Below are 20,397 nucleotides of genomic sequence, written 5' to 3' on the forward strand. Positions count from 1 at the left end.
CTTAGGAATTTTCATCTCCTTTGGAACTGTCTTTCATTAGATCCGTACCGGGAGTCCCAGAGTCCAACACTGGCCCTTCAACCTGATGACAGCCAGAGATTAGAGCCAAAGGTGGCTGTCACAGAGGTGACAGTTCTCCTTCCCTGCCCCTCTGCCATAGGAAACCAAGCTTGGCAAATCTTGACTTCTCTGTAGTGCCATTTGGGTTACCAAATCTCTGTACGTTCTACTTCTGAGGATCTGAGAGGATGTCTTAGCTCAGGCTGCTATAACAAAATACCATGGCCAAGGCGGCTTATAAACAACAGCCATTAATCTCTCTCAATTCTGGAAGCTGGGAAGTCCAAGATCAAGGTGCTGGCAAATTTGGCTCCTGGTTGAGGACCCAGTCCTGGCTTGCAGACAACTGGATGCCTCGCTGGGTCCTTACATGGTAGCAAGAGAAAGCTCTGGTCTGTCTGCTTCTTTGGGCACTAATCCCATGATGGGGTCTCCACCCTCAGGACCTCGTCTCAACCTAATTACCTCCCGAAGGCCACGCCTTCTAATACCACCACATTAAGGCTTAGGGCTTTCGCATATGAATTTGGGTGGTGGAGGACAGATTTGGTCCATAACAGGAGATGTCAGCTCTTGCATCCATAAGCTGCAGAGTGTAGAGCCTGGGTCTCTGTGCCTCAAGGATTTGGTGGAGTAAATGCTGCCATCCAAGGGACAGAAAGTGAAGCCTGAAGTGCTGAGTGCTAATGCTGACGGCAGACATTGAAATAGGAGCACGGTGCCTTTAAGAAGGATGAGGGCACATCTCTGGGGTGGAGCCCGGCCCAGTTACCCAAGCGCTTGGAAGCTGCTAGGACCTGCCCTTGTGGAGACCAGGCCTTGCGGTTCTGGTTTGCAGTCCGGGCACCGCTTGGGGCCCCGCTCCCCTGCTTCCCGGCTGCCACACGACTCAGCATTGGCACCGGTGAGAGCCCTCCCACCCACACACCCACGAGCTCTCTGTGCCGTCTTTCCAAGCCCAGCGCTGACGGCTGTCATTTCCAAACTCTTCTCCAGGCCTTTCTTCTTCCTTTCAAGTTCAGGCCCTTCTCTTCTCTGTTTAAGATCAGCTTCCCCACATTTTCCCTTTCCTGCCGGTGCTGGGGGGAGCAGCTAAAAGTAAGGAAGAAAGCTGGTTTTCCAGGCTGACCTCCCCTGATGAAGATGAGCCCCCCAGGCTGCTGGCTGAGCGCATGCTTTGAAGTGTGTGTGTGTGTGTGTGTGTGTGTGTGTCCTGAGCTGGAATCGATGGCTCTCTGGAAAGGAGCAAGGTGTCCAATGCCTGCAGTATTCCGGGTGCACATAGTAAGTGCTCAGTACAGCACCAACCGGCAAGGATTAAGAAACGCAGAGTAAAAGGGGCTCCTGGGGGGCTCAGCTGGTTGAGCATCCAACTCTTGGTTTCAGCTCATGTCACGATCTCACGGTTGTGACCCTGAGTCCCATGTCCGGCTTTGTGCTGAGCGTGGAACCTTCTTAAAATTCTCTCTTTCTCTCCCTTGTTCGCATGCTCTCTCTGAAAGGAAGAAAAGAAAAAAAGAAAGAAAAGAGAAGAAAAGCAGAGTAATGGAAGGAGGAGGACTGGCCTGGGGAGTGGAGACACCTGGCTTCTCTCTCCAACTCCACCTGTAGGTTGTTCACAGCCCCTCGGTGTCGCTAAGCAGCCTCACTCTGTAAGAGGCAAACAACCCCATCTCACCTCCTCCAGCTGCCACAAGACCAAGTGAGAGGCATGATGAGACCTGTTCTTCCAAGGACCAGGGGGCAGAATCAAGATGGGTGGAAGTTACAAGGAGGCAGATTTCAGATCAAAATCAGGAAGACATTTCCATTTACCAAAGTCCTTTCTACAGATTCCTAATCACCCAGAAAGCCTTCTCCTCTGGGAACCAGTCGAGCAGCAGACTGGTCATCTGGCAGTGATCCTGCACGAGAGGGACTGAACCCTGAGCCATAAGGCCCCTTTGAAATGGGACAGTCTGCATGTTGGTTTATGTGGAAGGGCTTTGGGAAGAATCAATGTGAGGCTGTAAGTATGTCGATTTTTCCGTGCCGTTTCCAGAAGGCTGGCCAAGTCTTGGGATGGGAGTTGGGTACTAAAAGCCAGGGAAGAGCAAACTGGCAGCCTGGGTTCTGACGTCACAGAAATGCCCTGCTGTTTTCAGCGGCACCTTTTGAGTCGAGAGCTTCTGTGTCTGCAAAGCGCATTGATGGAAGGCACAGGCCCTTCCTGCCTAGGGTCCCAGCGGGCTGACTCCAGTGGGAGTCACCTCCCTGCCCCGCAGAGCCCAGGGCTTCCCTGGCTGTGCCCAGAGTCGCACAGGGAGGAGGGCGATGGTGGGGAGGGCCACTCAACGTGGTGCGCCCTCAAACATGAAGTCTGACTCTGCGAAGCTGGTAAGAGATCAGTCTGCCCTGCCCTCCCGGTGCTTCTTAGACTGTGATCAAAGGAAACCTTTTCTCCCACCTCTTTCAAAGCCTACCCTTCAGCTCCGACACTGAGAACGTGTTCCACTCTGTAGTGGTCCCTTTGGTAGGATTCTGCTCCAATGGGTAAGAATTGACCAAGTGCAGAAGGCCAATTTTGGCGGTGGGCTTCTGCCGCCAGTGCCCCCCTCAGGAGCCGCTGCTCTACTCCCCACCGTCCACACCCTCCGGTGTCTGCCTGCCTGTCTCCCATGCAGGGGAGACCATCTCCTTTGACTTGGGGAGGATAAAATGTTTTTGGTAGGGAAAACCAAAGATGAAGGGGATATCAGACATCCTTTTTTTTTTTTTTTTAAAGCTGGTCCTATAGACTGGTGGAGAACCCAGCTTGGGGGCAGGGGTGGGGAGGGAGGGCAGAGCCTTGGGGCTGAAGGAGATGGGTCAGGAAACCTGAACACAAGTGTAACTGCTCTTTGGGGCTCAAAAGAAGATGCATGGCTGGGGGGGGGGGGGTGGGTAGGGTGAAAGGGTCCCAGCCCCCTCTGGTGCCCTGAGGTCCAGACAGATTAGGGACATCTGAGCCCGCCCCGGCCACTGATATGCCCACTGGGGATACCGGCAGGGGAGCGGGGCACCACAGAAAAACATCGGGAGCCCTTGGGAGGTAGGGGAGGGGGGAGGAAAAGCCCAGGCTGGTTTGGGAAGCAGTTAAGGAAGGAGAGTAACCAGAGTGGAACACAGATTTGGTTTCATTAGGGTTTTGTTGTTGTTGTTTGGGTTTTTTATGTGAGAGTGACAGAAACGTGTTTACAGGCTGAGGAGGAACTCACAGAAAGGCAGAAGTTGAGCAATCAGGACAAGGGAGATCATTGATGGATCAAAGATACAGGGAGGGCAGGAAAACAGGAGATGGGAGGGGAAAGGCAGGAGAGAGGTGGGGGCCCAGCGCTGGCCTTTATTCCACTACGACCTGGAAGGGAAGGTTGTTCACAGCGCCGTCTGCGGCCAGGGTCTTAGGGAAGTGGGAAATGGTCGCTTTGTGAGGCTGAGGAGCCTCTGGGCCCCCCGCCCCGGTGTAAGCCTCAGCTGGGAACAGGGGACACGAGGGGAGATGGCCAGAGAATCACAGGTGGGCCTGGAGAGTGTAGACATTCACCTACCCAGGTGGAGTGGCTGGGGGAGGCTGGTCTGAAGACCCAGGACACCCTGCTCTGGCTCTGTGCCTGAGGCTGTAATGATAGGACACTGGGCACACTGGAAACTTCAGATTTCCACTGACTGCTTGGTGGAGCCAGTGGAAACTCATTTGCTGGCTGAGGAGCTGATGAAGGTGGGGAAAGCTGGCTAGAGACTCACCGCTGTTCTTGGGAAAAGCAGAGCCTGTTATCAACGGCACTACCCTCTGCCTGGAAGAGCAGATATTCAAGGCAAAGCAAATTGCCCACGGCCCATCAGATTGTTCCCTGGGGAGGCAGTGGCCAGTGGAAACGATGCGAATCCGATGTTCAGGAGCCCAGCCTCACTGTGCCTCTGACAGCTGTGGGACTTTGTTGAGGTCATTGCAACCTCTGGCCTCGGTTTCCCCCTTCTTCTCGGGGGTATATTTCTGGCCAGCTGGGAGGGAGGGCGGGCAGCTCCACGTCATCTAGCGAGGGAGCAGCTTCAGAGGAGTTAGACCTTTCCAGAAGGTTCAGGAAGAGCGTCAAGAGCGAGGTTCTCCCCTCCTCTCCCCACCCCACTGGAAGCACAGATATCCCAGTCTGTGTCCCCATCACACGCGGCCTCCCGTCTGCCCCTTGTCGCGTGCCCCAGCGCTTGCACAAGCTTCTGTGGCTGCTGTCCCCAGCCCGGCTCCCAGGGCCGCTCCGAGCAGGCTGTGCTCGCTGGTGCGGTGGCTGCACCCAGCACAGAACCAGAGCGGCCCCGACTCACTGGCTGCAGGCAGCTCGTTCTCTGCCCCGCACCAGCTGCATCTGCTTCCCCAAGAGGCTGAGTGAGTCACGGCCACCCACGCTAACCCTTGGCACAGCACAGCCCCGCCAGGAGCACGGATAGTAAGTCAGCAAGATGGCAGGGCACTTTGCACCGTCTTGTGGCTGGGTCCCAGCTCTGGTGCAGATAGGGCACTGACTGGGAGCAGGGCCCTGGGCAGGGCTCACCCACCCAGAAACCTGGCAGGTCTGCCCATGAGAGAAGTCAGAGAGCGGCTTCAACTGACTCCAGAGGGGCCCATCTTGGCGGCGGTCAGCAGCTGCAAGGCCTTATGGGAGAGCACTGCAAGTTTTCAGACTCTCAGTCCAGTGCTCTTTCCACTACCCAATGACCCGCTCTCAAGCGTGTTTTTCACGGCCACCTCTGCACCCAGATCGGCCCCAGGTTCCTTCTGGCTCCCATCCGGGGCCTGCCTTGATGACACACATCTGCCCTTCCCTCTGGTCAGCGGCCCTCAGCCGGGACTCAGGCAAATTCTCAGCCCCCACCCCGGATGTACTGCAGCAGAAACTCCGGAGGTGAGGGCTGACAGTCTGTGTTCGCACCGGCCCTCCAGGTGGTGCAGATGCCTGCCGAGTTTGATCACCCCTGGTCTAAGGAATGGGTCTGAAGCAGTGTCTTCTTGACCCCGGGAGGAAGGGAGCGTTTCGGTCCCTATCTCTGTCCTCAGAGCACAGCTGCAAGGGTCTCTCTGTTTTGTCTGAGCCACACTGGGGGGCTTGGGTAGGCAAAGACCCCAATGGCTCCAACTCTGGGGCCCTAGAGTTTTCCTAAATCATGTCCTTCTTCTAGATGGTTTGCGTCCCATGGTGAGAAGCTGGTGCTGTTTTTCCTTTGTGGAAAAGGGCAGCACTACCTTCCTCACCGGGCAGAGGACCTCGCGGGGAGAAGGGAACCCACCCATTGGAAATGAACAACCCTGCCATGGTGGCCAGGCCCGGGACCCGCAGAAGTACTTTCCCGAAGAGCTGAGGGATTCCAGCTGAGGCAAAAGCCCGAAAATACTTACCGATGTGCATTACTTTTTGGTCTATCAGCCGCCCCCCCCCCCCTTTTTTTTTTTTTAACGATTTCTGATCACCTCTGTGCCGGACCCAATAAAGGACCCAGTGGCCTGAACTTCAAAGAGCTTACAGGAGGGTGGGAGCATTAGAATAGTTTAGGCCGTGCCCAGGGAGCAAAAACCCCCAAAGTCTCAGTGTCTTAACATAACAAAGGCTTATCCTGCAAATGACTCCTATGAAGGTCTGCTCTGCTCCACAGAATCGCTCAGGGGCTCGGACTTCTGGCTACCTTGGTCACTGCAGCAGGAGGAGAAAAAGCTGGAGGGGGGGTCAAGCACCCGCCCAGAAGTGAATCCCGGCACTTCTGGCATCTCACCGAACAGAATTAGTCACGTGGCCCTGCCTAACCTCAAGGAGGTGCATGCAGGAAGCATATGCAGAAAGGAGAGAAAAATGGATAGAGTCTGACATTATGAGACGTAAGTACATGGAGAAAGACCACTCATTTATTCATTTGCTTACTCTTCAATCAATCTTGACAGACTGTTTACCACACATCAGGCATCTGGCCAGACCCTGGGGATAGCGTGTCCCCAGGGCAGCTGGTCTCCTGCAATCCAGGGAGTGCCATTAACATTGTATTCTGCAGGAATAGCTCCCCCCCCCCCCACCCAGTGGTGTGACGCAGGACCCCTGCTTTGATTCTCTTTGTTTATGTTCTGTCATTATTATCTGTCTTCCACACCAGAAAGAAAACTCTGAGAGCAGGGATTTTTATCTGAGTTGCTCGCTGCTCCATTTCTAGAGCTGAACACAGTGCCTAGGGGGGCTTGGTCAGTACTCGTTAAGTGAATGATTCAATATGGATCATTATTAACTGTTGCCCACCAATCCCTGCCTTCGAGGAGCTTACGATCTGTGTCAAGAGTGGTATAAACAATTGACTAAAGTATAAAAAGAAGTTTCAGGGCAGATCGAGTGAAACACGTGTCAGGTAAAAGCCGGGCTATATAGCTTGGGGACACAGAGAGGCAAAAGGTCATTTGCAGCACAGGTGAGGTCAGGGAAGCTGGCAGATGAGAAACAAAGGTGCAGGGAGGTCAAGGGGCCCCGACAGAGGGTGGGATGCAAAGCGGGTGGGAGGACCCTGCCATACCTCTTGGTCTGGGGTTTTCTCTTCTCCCCACATTAGTAACTGGAATCTTTATGCAGCAGTTTGGTTTTCCAATAGCCTCCGTGTGTGGAACCACAGCTTCTCAGGAAGGCTCCAAGCCCCCCAGGCTCAGAATTTGGTTCGCTTTCGGAGTTTCCTGCCCATCTGGCAGGAGAGGGGGGGGATCATCTAGCCCTCCCTGCCCTGCTCTGCCTCAAAGCACTTTCTCCCACGCCTGCTGCCCAGACAGCCTCCCAGAGGCAGTAGCCAGCCAGAGGGGCATCTGCGGAGAGGCTGGGAAGGCTCCACCTCAGCAAGGCTGGCCAGAGGATGGTTGAACCAGAACCTTCCCTGCAGGCGAAAATGGGGTTCATTGTTTTCACTTGAGCTCGCGGTGAAAACAGTGACAGAAGCTTCCCATCTGGCTTCCAAAGCGCTTTTGAAACCATTCTACCTACAGCAAGTCCATTAATTTTACAGGGGCTCTAAAGACAGGGCACTTTCCCCCGTTCAGGCTTTGTCACTCCATCCCCACGGCTGTCTCCCTCCTGCTTCTCTGCCCTTTCCTCTCTCGCCTGCCCTCCTTCCCTCCTGCAAACCTCTCCCTGACCAGCAGGCAAACATTGCCCGAGGGCCTGCTCTACATCAGGCCCCTGCTTGGTGTTGGAGATTTCTGGAGGAGCAGGACAAAGGCAGAACGTCAGGGGGAACTTCCTGTGAATGGCTGTGGCCCAACCACCACACCTGCCCGTGATGCCTGCTTTCACCTGTTCCACCTTCTGCCCGCTCCCTCTCACAAAACACCTGCCTTCCTCGGATTCCCCATGTGCACCACGCAGTGAGCCAAGAGTTCGCGTGCATTCTTTCCTTTCATTTTTCACGTCAGGGAGATTCTATTCGTATGGCCATTTCCTAGATAGGGAGATTAGGGCTCAAAAGGTTATAGAAACTGTCCAAGGTCCCACAGCTAAGAAATGCCCCGCTGGGGTCCCTCCCAGTTTCTTACTGTGCCGCGCTGTCTCCACCAAAACTCGGCAGTTGACCGTCTACGCTCAGAAAGAACAGAGAAATGGCTCGAACTTTAGCATTATCTCTACCACCCCTTCCTTTTGAGAGTTAGCTTAAAAAAAAAAAAGTCTAGTGATTTTTTTTTTTTTCCCCTAAAGACCAGGGATTAGAGATCAATGTCTCCTCATATCCCTGGCGTTTTAAAACCTGGATGTTTTGACCATTTCTCTACCCCCTAGACAGTAGGAGAAGCCTTTCTGACCCTGCCACTTTAGCTTTCTGGTCCGACACAAGGGCTGTGGCCTCTGCCTCAGAACTCATTCCTGGAGTTCCACAAACTGCACGGGGCCTGGGCTGTCTTTTCACATCTTCGTTGCGGGGGGGGGGGGGGGGCAGTTCGATGGTCTGAGAGGTGACTGGCACTGCCGGTCTACTGGCAGGCTTCACTCGTGTCCTCTTTTCACCCCATCGTCCCCTAGGAAGGGCAGGAAGTGGCAAAGACCCCCGTGGAGGTTTCTGAAGGGTCGCCTCTGGGAAAACGGGAAACCCTGGAGGGCCGACTACGGGTTGCCGTGTGATTTGTACGTTGCATGTGGTCTTCAAGCATTCTCATAAACTAGCCAAATATCTACAGCTGGATCCACAGCAAGATTTAGTTATTGTGGTGTTTGAGGCTGTCAAGTCTTGATTTGATTTTGGGGGTCATATTTCACCCCCCCCCCTCCAGCCAGCTCCAAGTCCCTACCCCAGAAGTATGGGGAGAAGAGGAAGTTGGGGGGGAGGGGGGAGTAATGACTCCCCAGGTGGTCTTTTCGTGTCACCCAGCTCTCCCAGACAGTTTTGGTGCTGACTGTCTCCGGGAACACTGACTCTCCCCCCTTTCTTCTCAGTACTCTGCAAAACCTTCACACTGAGCTTTGTCTCAAACATAGCCTTCGGAGCAATAGTCAGGCCTCCATTAACTACAGCAGAAAGGGGGACAGCTGTGGAACTAAAGGCATGCATCTGGGGATCCAGGAAGCATTGGGGAACCCACCAGCACCTGGTGAAGCTTGGGACCCGGGCCAGGTACAGGGTAAGGACCCCAGCACCTAAAGAGTCCGGTTCTAGAAAGACTGAGTTACTGAGGCAGGCTACCAAAGTGGGGACTCATGTGGTACAGGGTGAAGAACATTACCCAGCTTTAGCAGTCCAGGCAGGGATTTGTTATCACATCCATGGCTTGTTTTCTAGAGCTGAGGCTTAATAATATCTGAGTCCCAGAAGCAAGAGTAACTCTATGCTAAGTGGCAGGAAATTAAAGTTGAGCCATTGACATCTCTCCAGCTAAAGTCAGGCATACCAGACCCATAATTTTGTCTGCCCATCTCCCCCCATCCCACCCCACCCCCAGGTGGTGAACCCTCTGCTCAGTTACCTTCCCCCCCACCCCACCAACCCCACCTAAGTATGGCTTCTACAGAATCATCAACTGTTTTGTATAACATAACCTTTCCCCCTTGGCCCCAGTTAACCAGTCCAAGGGGAACATCTGACCAAAGATAGGCCGACAAGGGCCCTTCCTAGAGATATTTAGCTTGGGAAGCATGGTGACTTCAGTAGACCCCATCAATGCCCAGGACATATACCCTCACCTTTACTCTCTGTTCTGACTTCATATGATGAATTTTCTTTAATGGATTCTCTTCTGCAATCCATTGGCCAAAAGATTCTCCGAATGGGTAATGTGCCATTGGTAATCTGATGTGCTGCTTTTTCACTTAGGCCAAAAAGCCAAAAGATCAAGAATTTTGTCGTTTTCTTCATTGGGTTTCACACAGCTTCTTTTGGAGCGGTCAAAAGATTCTTGCTTCATTTTGAAGCGAAAGGGTTCCTTTCAACACTACAGCTCTCTCCCCAGCCTCCAGAATCTTTCCTGAATCCAGAACCGCTGAGTGGCCCTTTTTATATCAGATACTGGGCCAAACCTTCCCTGATTTCAGTTAAACTCCTTAAGCTAGGAATTAGGTGAACATAGAGTAAGCTGTCTTTTTAAAGAAACAGACTGATTCTGACCTAGAACCATATTGAGCTATTTTTGTGCCATGCGCTTATTTCATTTAGCAGATTGTAAACTTCTGTTACTATTTTGTTAGTTTGAGAGAGAGAGAGTGCGTGCAAGTCGGGGAGAGGGGTAGAATGAGAGAGAATCTTAAGCAGGCTCCATGCTCAGTGAAAGATCCCTGGGATCATGACCTGAGCTGAAATCAAGAGTTGGACGCTCAACCGACTGAGCCACCGAGGCATCCCTGTAAACTTTTGGAGAAGTGTTGGATATCTTTGTTTCCCTTGGCTCCTAACACTTAGTCAATATTCAATAAATATGAGTTCAATACGTAAATGAATCATTCAATCACATTCCTTATGTTAAATATAAAATTCATGATTCAAGTATCATTAATCAAATAGATAATCCCATAGGATACATTTTAAAGTGTACCGTTATATACTAGAGTGGTTTTAAAATAGACTCCAATATTGGGGCGCCTGGATGCTTCAGTCGGTTAAGCGTCTGACTCTTGATCTCAGCTCAGGTCATGGTCTCACAGTTTGTGGGTTTGAGTCCCCGTGAGGCTCTGCACTGAGAGCGTGGAGTCTGCTTGGAATTCTCTCTCTCTCTCTCTCTCTCTCCCTCTCTCTCCCTCTCCCTCCCTCTCTCTCCCTCTCCCTCCCTCTCTCTCCCTCTCCCTCCCTCTCTCTCCCTCTCCCTCCCTCTCTCTCCCTCTCCCTCTCCCTCCCTCTCTCTCCCTCTCTCTCCCTCTCCCTCCCTCCCTCTCCCTCCCTCCCTCTCCCTCTCCCTCCCTCCCTCTCTCTCCCTCCCTCCCTCTCTCTCCCTCTCCCTCCCCTCCCCTGCTCCTGTGCATGCACTCTTGCTTGAAAATAAACATTGGAAGAAATAAAAATTAAATAGACCCCAATGTTGATAAAATTGAGCAAAACAAATTGGTACTTTTACATATAGCACAGGGGCACAGAAATTCCTACCGCCTTGAAGGTGAGAGGAAATTGGAGGGCCCAGGTGAGAAAAAATATGCTATAAATTTATACCTTTGAGGGGCACCTGGGTCACTCAGTCATTTAAGCCTCCGACTCTTGATTTCGGTTCAGGTCATGATCTCACAGTCATGAGATCGAGCCCCGCATTGGTTTCCAAGCTGAGCATGGACATAGAGCCTGCTTAAGATTCTCTCTCTCCCTCACCCTCTGCCCCTTCTCTGCTTGTGCTCTCTCATTAATTAATTAACACCTTGATTCTACTTGTAGGCTGGTGACCTGGGTGAGGTACATGCACACGTATGGATGAACACATAGGATTCTGGGCAGCTCAGTGGAAGCACAGAGGTGGGGAGAGACCCTTTGCTCCTGACTGCCTCTCCACGTCTCAAGTGTTCCCAACTGTACCCTGCTTTAGAATAGGTCAGACTGCTAGAGGATACCGTTTTTCTGGCCCGCCCAGCACCTATTCCCCCCCTCTTCTGGTAACAGCACCCTGATTTTCTGCTGGGGAGCCACTCTTCCTCTACTGTCCATGCTGGTGACCTCATACTCCTGCTCTGGAAGTGGACACATGTCCTGTCCTGGCCAAACGGTGGGTTCCATCTCCCTGGCCACAGTGTTGACTTAAGAGGAGCCCTACCAGTCAGCTCAGGCTAGGTGGCTGGAATAGAGCAAAGAGGGACTCTTTCCCACGGGCTGAGCCCAGAGATTTGGGGTGAAGTGGGGAGAGGAAGGGCACTGAATGGGGAGTTGGTGCTGAGAATAAAACCGACCCGGGATGGTCAGTTTAAACGGCTCAAATTCTACTCAGTTGATCGCCCAAGCTGAGAACCTCCCTATTCTCAAGCCAGATTGAGTGGGTTCTTAATGCAACAGAGAATCCCATGGATGAATACAACTGCTGATGGTCCTGGCAATCAGAGCGGGGAACGAAGGGAGAGAGGGCCCTGCCAGAGTCACGTCACTGTGGTGCCAACCTGGATGGGCTCCACTTCCGTGCCTTCCCCATCCTCTCCCCTGACGGCATCTCACACACAGGCGATAGTCCTTGAGAGGCTGCCTGCAAATCCCAACAGCCCCGAGGGCCCCTGGCTTCCCTCTCCCCTTCCTGCAAAGGCACCAGTGTAGCCGGCGGGGAAGGGGTGGGTTTCCTGTGAGGGCACTTAAATGCGTTCAGAGCCATTTTTAGACTTTTTATTCTATAGACCAGAAAATTGCTGAAATTAGGAGACATTTGAAGTGGCTCTTCTTCAAGCCCAGAAGCGATTTCTGCTGCCGCTATATTTAAAAGCCCAGCAGCAGGTTGTTTGGGCTTATGTCTTGCTGTTATGTAATAAACATAATGTTAAGCTTTGGAAGCCCCGCGCGATGGTTGAGAAGAAGGAAAACAGCAGCCTCACAGCAATGCGGGCCCTGGAAATGCTTTGTAGAGGCTGGGGAGAAGGCAATAGAGCTTTCCGTGTTAAATAGTGTTAAAAATAACAGCGTGTGCACCGCAGATCTTAATTACTATGTAAATTCCCAAAGGAAACCGTAGAAAAGAAAAGAAAATGGAAAGGAAGTGGTGTATTAATGTAAGGGGGAAATGTAATCAACAACCAAATAGCTGTTTTTAACAGGACAAAGGAACTCAGGTGTGGGCTGATCTGTTGTAGGAAAGGAGATTGTATTAGTTTTCTCTGCTGTGTGACAAATGACGATTAGCCTCATGGGCTTGAGACAGTGCAGCTTTATCATCACACAGGTCCGTAGGCCAGACCTCCAGCCATGGAGTGGCCGTGTTCTCTACTCAGGGTCTCGGGAGGCTGAAATCAAGATGTCGGCGGAGGAGCCACATCTGAAGCATGGAGTCCTCTTTGGAGCTCGTGTGGCTTTGGACAGAATTTAGGTGCCTTTGGTTGTAGGACTGAGGCTCCCATTTTCTTGTTGGTTGTCACTGGGCACTGCCCTCAGCTCCCAGAAGCCTCCCACATCTCCTCACCATGTGGCCCCTTCTACAGGCTCTCTCACAACATCAGCTGTTAGCTACTTCAAGGCCCCAGCAAAACCACTCTCATGCTTCCAGGCTCTCTGACTTCTTCCATCTCTGACCTCTACACTGTCTTTTAAGGGGCTCACCTGATTAGGTCAGGCCCACCCATCTCCAGGAAGGAGCTACACAGGATGTACACCCTGCGGGGGGCAGGAATCTGGGGGGCTATCATAGAATTCTGTCTACCTCAGTGATCAAACTTTTGCACAAAAGCAGAGCCACAAAACATGTAATCTTTTTTTTTTTTATTTTTTATTTTTTTAACGTTTATTTCTTTTTGAGACAGAGAGAGACAGAGCATGAACGGGGGAGGGTCAAAGAGAGGGAGACACAGAATCTGAAACAGGCTCCAGGCTCTGAGCTGTCAGCCCAGAGCCCGACACAGGGCTCGAACTCATGGACCGCGAGATCATGACCCGAGCTGAAGTCGGCCGCTTAACCGACTGAGCCACCCAGGCGCCCCACAAAACATGTAATCTTAATACACTTCTGTTATGGACTGGAAGTTTATGTCCCACCAACATGTAGTTTTGTGCCCCCATTGTGATGGTATTTGGAACAGGGGGCTTTCAGGAGGTGATTAGGTCTAGACAAGGTCATGAGGGTGAGGCCCCCACAGGGGGAATGGCATCCTTATAAGAAGAGGTGGATAGGCCAGAGTTCTCTCCTTCCACCATGCAAAGACAGGGAGAAGACAGTCCTCTTCAAGCCAGGAAGAGAGCTCTCACAAGGAACTGAATTAGCCAGCACCTTGATCTTGGACTTCCAACCTCCAGAATCATGAGACATAGATGTCAGTCTGTAGTATTTTGTTATAGCAGTCTGAATTGACTAAGACAACTACAATACTGAAGGTCCCATTAATTTACCTCAATATGAGCCTTCTAGAAAACAAGTTCTTCAGAGACTGTGAAAACATCCAATATCTGGGGTTTTCCAATGAATGCGTCCTTCCCTGTACACCTCATGTGTTTGTTCATTCAACACGTGAGCTCCTATTCTCTTGGCACTGTGCTTGACCCCAGGACTGGGGTTCTTCTTCCCTCCCACCCACAGCATAGGGCTTAACCACTCACTAAAATCTGACTTGCCATCTTGTAGGTTGTTTAGAATTTCTCTCATCTGGCTAAGAAGCTCCTGGCTCTATTCTGGGCTCTGGTGGGGGGGGGCGGGGCTTGACTCAAAGGAGGATTGAACCCAGCGATCTCAGCCCTAGAACAGAGCGCAGGAAAGGAGACCACCCCCAAGACCTCTTGCTCAGGGTCTTTCAGTCTCTTTTAGGCTCTTGTGATGAACCTTTCTCCACTCACTGTTCTCCACTTCCCTGCCGAGCGGGAAAACGAGCCCCATGTGAAAGCAGTTTTGGGACTGGGAGTCCCGCCATATCCTTGTTCAGGTTAAATTCACTTAAGTAACTGAGAACAGACAGAGTTAGATTTCCTAGGGCATTTCTTTATGCTGAGTGCTTAACCAGGAAGAATGTTAAATAGGCTACTGAGCTGAGGGCAAATAGGTGTGACCAGTTCCCCAACCTCAGTCACAGAAGGGACTTGAGGGATTGGCCCTTGGGGGTCCCGTGTGTCTCCACAACCTAGATCTGCATCTTCTAGAATTCTTTGCACAATAGCAGACCTATTGTGAAGACTTCCCTGATCCCCACCCTCATGCCGCAAGCCAGTAAGATGTTTACTTCCAGCACCAGAAGAAGGAGGGGTGTGGGCAGAAATGGGAGACATGCTAACCATAACTAACCTAAGTCAGATTGCTGGGCTGGCCACTAACCAGAGCTCTGCCTTGCCCTCTGGGGACAACATAAACACAAGGATCTCCACACAGTAGTCTGAAGGGTTAGAGCTCTGATTCAAAGTTAGCCATGCCCCCTCTGATGCTATTTTCTATTCCTCCCTTTGCAGAAGAGGTGCCTTGGTATAGACAACAAAAAGACCTCTCTACCACCTGTCAGAACTGAAGGGGGTAGCTTAATTTCTCTCAACTTCCATCCTCATCTGAAAACATAGGGGTAATTATACCTGGCTTACAGGATCGTTTTTGAGCATTAGAAATTATATACCTGGCATTGTGCTTGGAAACTACCACCCCTTTAAGAAAGGGTTACTCCTGCTGTTACTGTTATCTCTGGCTCTGGGTATATAGTTTTTATGGCTCTGCCTCCTCAGCTAGGCTGTGAGTTTGAGATCAAAGATGAGATCTTTACTGCTGCTGACAATTATAGTACCTGACAAAGAGGAGGTGCTCAGTCGGGGAATAAGTGTTGAGGCTCTGGAATTTGAGCAAGGGGCAGCAGCCACTAGGAGCTAAGAGTCTCCTGCAGACAATAGGTCTGCAGTTTTACTCTATTTTCTGGGTCAACGGTTCTCAAATTCTTTGTATTCAGGACACATCCAAAGAAACAGACATATTCAGACACTTGTGAGTCAGCAATAATTGTAACTCTCTCTTTACTACTGAAGAACAATGTCTCTCAATATCTATGAAGGCGATCGTGTGGTCCCACCGTTTATTGGGATGCCTCTGATTGACCCTGTGGTTGGGTAGCTTACTTCCCTGACCTCCCTCACTAATGTGCACAAGAATTCTCGCATGGTCAATTAACCACCATATTTCTTGGTCACTGGCTTGACAACACAACTCCTACTTTTTCACAGCACTGTAGGCGGTAGCTATGGTGTATTGGCCTGCCTGTCTCAGGCAGGCACTTCGCCATTGTCCTTGGAATTTTGGGGATTGAACTTTACAATTTTTATTTGTCAACAATCCTGAAGGTCCTTGTCATGTAACCGTTTGTAAATCATCTCGCTAAGATGCCAATTTTTAAAAATTAGTTTATTATACAACTAACTCGTGAGTATATAAATACATATATACACCGCAGAATGCTCTTACAATAGAGAAATACACAGAGGAAAAACCTGTAGATGTCTTCCTCTTTTTGTATCAGAAGAAGTCATGTCATACGACAGTAACAAACACTCCCAAATCTCAGTGGCCTTGTAGCCACAAATGTTTATTTCTTGTTCACATTACGCATTTTTTATGAGTCTGTTACAGCTGTGTCTCTTGCCCTCCTCACTCCAGAACCAAAGCTGATGGAAAAACCTAACTCTGTCTGGAGCATTGTCAATCTCATGCCAGAAAGAAAAAGACAAGGCCAATGGCGCCCTGACTTCCAGAACTCTGTACAAAAGTGACCAACATCACTTCTTTGACTAAAGCAAGTCGTATGGCCATTCCAGAGGTCATCAGCATGGGGATAACCTTACAGAGAGGAGCATGACAAAGGAAGAAACTGGAACTTTTGGTGAGTGAGAACCTGTCTCCACCACCTCTTCTTAGGATGACTTCTTTCCCAGAGGTAACTGCTCTCAACTGTTCAATCCCTTTTCTTACGTATTTGAATTTCTATTTATTTATACTTATATAGAGAGAGGCATACACATTGACATGGAATAGTACCCATATTGCTCTGAAACTTTCTCTGTTCACTTAATATGTCTCAGATACCTTTCCATTTCTGCACCTAAAATCTACCCCACTCTTTCTAACAACTGTATATGGCATTTCATGCCATAGTATCTTTACATTCTTGGTGTACTTTTGGATATTTTCAAAATTGTTTGCTATTATAAAGCCGCGATAATTATCCTTATACATGCACATATATTTGTGCACACGTGTGTTTCTGAATAACAGGTTTCTAGAACTAAATTGTTAAAATAGAGCATGTGTGCATTACAACTTTAGTATTGCGTTTGCCTTGAAAAATGCCTTCATCAACACACATAGCCGTCAGCAATGTAAAAGTTCCTGATTTGCTGAATCCTCAATGACTCAATATTATCAAACTTTTTGTTGATCTGATGAATTGTGAAAGTGATAGTTCCTTATTTTCCGGTATTTAATGCATTTCTCTCTTTATCGATGAGGTGGGGTATTGCTTGCATTTACCATCTGATTTCACATTTTTTCTGTTGTGAATTATCTGTTTCCATTCTTTGCCTGTTCTCTAGTGGTTGTTTTTTCCTTCACATTTGAAAGAGCTATTTGATATATTTTCTCAATAGTAATCCTTTGTCTGTACCACTGGTTGTAAATACAAACATCTCTTATTTACCATCAGGAACTTTCTTAAAAACCAGACACTGATGTTAAATGTTAAATGTAAAATGTAAAAGCAGGCCCTCTCCTATCAATTCATCACTACCAACCAGTTTCCTACAACACAGAAAAATGTCAATATGTGTAATATATCAGCATGTCAGTTGCACGAAATGAAACATTGCTTCCTGATGACCAAATGGTGAATATGACTTTTAAGGGATATTTACATGTGTATAGTCACATGGCCTGAGTATCGTCAATATCTGACTCAATCCCTTTGTTGACATTGGGCACTTTCCACAATATTTGCATGTGATTCTGACATTCTTTCCGAATGGAAAGTTACTAGAGAACTCCCCCCTTCCAACACCACTTTGTTTAAAATGTTATATTGAGTTGGGGCGCCTGGGTGGCGCAGTCGGTTAAGCGTCCGACTTCAGCCAGGTCACGATCTCGCGGTCTGTGAGTTCGAGCCCCGCGTCAGGCTCTGGGCTGACGGCTCGGAGCCTGGAGCCTGTTTCTGATTCTGTGTCTCCCTCTCTCTCTGCCCCTCCCCCGTTCATGCTCTGTCTCTCTCTGTCCCAAAAAAAAAAAAAAAAAAGTTGATAAAATGTTATATTGAGGGCACCTAGATGGCTCAGTTGGCTAAGCATCTGACTCTTGATTTCAGCTCAGGTCATGATCTCACTGTTGTGAGTTGAGCCCCATGTCGGGCTGCAAGCTGAGCATGGAGACTGCTTAAGATTCTCTCTCCTTCTCTCTCTACCCCTTCCCCACTTGTGTACATGCTTGCTCTCTCTCTCTCTCTCTCTCTCTCTCTCTCAAAACTTAAGTTCAAATTTTAAAATGTTATATTGAATTTAGGGGATGTACAAATAAAACTTTCTATATAAACCTCGCTCCAAAGCACGATGTATTGGAGAGTGACATTATGCCCTGTGAAGTCTGAGTGTCACAGCCAGGGGGGTTCTTCTGAGGAAAACTTTCCTGGGAGATTCTTCTCATAACTAGAAGTTGACCACCCTCTACCTGTCCCTAGCAACCACCATTCTACTGTCTGTTTCTGTGAGTTCAGCTTTTTAGATTCCACATACAAGCGAGATCATATAGTGTTGGTCTTTCTATGTCTGGCCTGTTTCACTTAGTGTAACGCCCTTAAGGTCTATCCATGGTGTCACAAATGGCAGGATTTCCTTCTTTTTATGACTGAATAATATTCCAGTGTGTGTGTATACCACATCTTCTCTATTCATTCATCTGTCAACGGACACTTAGGTTGATTCCATGGCTTGACTATTATCAATAATGCTGCAGTAAACACAGGGGTGCATATCTCTTTTCAAACCAGTGTTTTCATAGTCTTTGCATAAATACTCAGTAGTGGAATTACTGAGTCCTATGGTAGTTCTATTTTTAATTTTTTGGGGAACCTCCATACTGTTTTCCACAGCAGCTGCACCATTGTTTATAATTTTGTTCACGGCATCTTTTGTCGTTGCGCGATTTGCCATTTTCCTGTCCTCAAATTTGTCATTTGTTTTGTTTAAGGTTGCTGGGTTTGGAGTCTTGCTTTACGCGACTTTCCTTATCTCCCAGTGTTATTTTTTTAAGTCACCTACATATACATATATTTTAAGATTGTTAATTTTGTTTTACGCCTGGCTCTTTAGTCACAAGGAATTAATTATTGGGGAAGATGGGAAGTGAAGGAGGTCCACCTTTCCTCTGTCCCCAAAGCAGGCAGCATATTGGCCCAATACCTTTCTCCCACTGGTTTGAAATACACCATAAATTAAATTCTCAGCATTTAAAAAAGTGTATTCTGTGTCTTCAGGCATCAAATTTTACAATGCAGCCTGTGTGTAGGAGTGCAGATGTTGGGGAGCATTTACTCTACTAATCTACTAATCACCAGCATCTGTGCATCAACACAGGCATTCTCTGCTCATCGTACTCACTGTCACACAGGTAAAAACTTTTTTATGTGACAAACTATTCTGAGAGCAAGACAACTGCTAATGATGCGTGGCAAGGGATCTAAGTGAAATACCATTGCAAATAACGAGTCCTGTCGTAATAAGATTACGGAAGTTGCTAAGGGGTCATTTTCAGAATGCATTTTACTTAGGACCTTTATTGATATGATGCTGTTGAAGAATTCAAGGATTTAATAGCTCTGGGCTGAGTCCCTGGAAACATTCAGGTTCTACTGTGTTGGGAGCTTCCTGGGTCCCGGAGATTCTCCTGCAGCTGTTACCACCTCAGGGCTGGTCGGGGTTGAGACTTCTCCAGGTGTTTCCATCCCACATGCTTTGTGATGGGGAAGGCTGCCCTCTCTTGCCTTCATCGCTTTCTGTCCCCATCAGTCTCTCCTCATCCCAGGGCAGTCTGAGTGCCCCTTCTCCACGCCTCTAAAATGCCTCCCACAAATCTAGTCTAAGAAGTCTGAAGATGCGGAGTCAGGGTAGAGGAGCACAGGAGTGTTCAGATGATGGCTGACATTATGGCCGCTGCCTTTGAGCCCACTGTGTCCAGGGGGATGGACTTAAAACACGTAACTAGCAGACGAGTTGACAGTTGCTCAAAGAGAGGGATGAACAGAGTAGAGTAGGAAAAGGGAGTGATCCAAAAGTGTGTTTCCTCTCCTCTTCTCCTCTCCTCCCTCTCTCTCTCTCTCTCTCCCTCCCTCCCTCCCTCCCTCCCTCGCACACACACACACACACACACACACACTGAGTGAAGATTAGATGACAATTTAGAACAAGAGGGGCCGTCTGGGCTGAGAAGACCATCTGAAAGCTGCGTCAAGAATTTTGAGAAAGCCGTGACCAGTTGGTGGTGGCCAATCCGGGCCAGGCACCTCCTGGCCATGGGCTGCCCTCCAGCCAGTCCATAGGTACCCTTCTCATTCCTTCAGAGGGTTTCACCCCCAGAGACCAAGCTCTTGTGCCCCAGCCAGGGCCACTCAAACGTCCTGCTCAGCCACACCAAGCTACTTGAAGCCGCATCCCTGAACCCTGAAGGGTTCCCACCCTTCCAGGCCAAGGGGAGACCTCTCTGCTGTTCCCAGCTTTATCTTTAAAACTGAAGCCAGGTTTGTGTTGCTGATCATGTATCTGTGCTTGTTTTGATGTAAACATTATGTTTTCAATTTCATGCCTAACCCACCCTCCCCCCTCTCACGAGGTCCCAGTGTAAAATCCAGTACTGCTCTGTGCTTCCCGGTACTCATTACAAGTGTAATTAATTCGTGCTTGCCTAGTCATTTAGCTGCTGTCCTTCCCACAGGACCGTCAGCTCCTACAGGGCAGCCGCTGTGTCGTTCTTGCTCACCACATTCTCACTGGCTCACCAGTGACTGTTGAGGGTGTGACTTTTAGCCTCTGGGGTTATAAGAGCCTTCTTATAATAAGGCTGACATGGAAATTCCAGTCTCATGCAGATCAAGTGTCCCTGCGTCCTTTTACAAGCAGAAATATCTGGACAGGTGGCTCACGAAGAGGTCATGGTTCCCCAAAGGACCAGGTGAGAGGTGCTATCACTGCTCAGGGCCTTGTCAATACTCTTGGCGCTCCCCATTGACCATG

The 20,397-nt window shown here is 49.5% G+C and overlaps 1 long non-coding RNA gene across 1 annotated transcript; it reads left to right on the forward strand.

The window, feature by feature from the left end:
* Positions 1 to 1,573: 1,573 nt before the first annotated feature.
* LOC131517446 (uncharacterized) lies at positions 1,574 to 19,476 on the forward strand. The gene is made up of 4 exons (XR_009264598.1): positions 1,574 to 2,068; positions 5,722 to 5,941; positions 15,788 to 16,064; positions 18,645 to 19,476. It is a non-coding gene; the product is annotated as an uncharacterized LOC131517446 (long non-coding RNA).
* The last annotated feature ends 921 nt before the right edge of the window (positions 19,477 to 20,397 follow it).

Source organism: Neofelis nebulosa, chromosome 7, assembly GCF_028018385.1.
Source record: "Neofelis nebulosa isolate mNeoNeb1 chromosome 7, mNeoNeb1.pri, whole genome shotgun sequence".
NCBI lineage: Eukaryota > Metazoa > Chordata > Mammalia > Carnivora > Felidae > Neofelis > Neofelis nebulosa.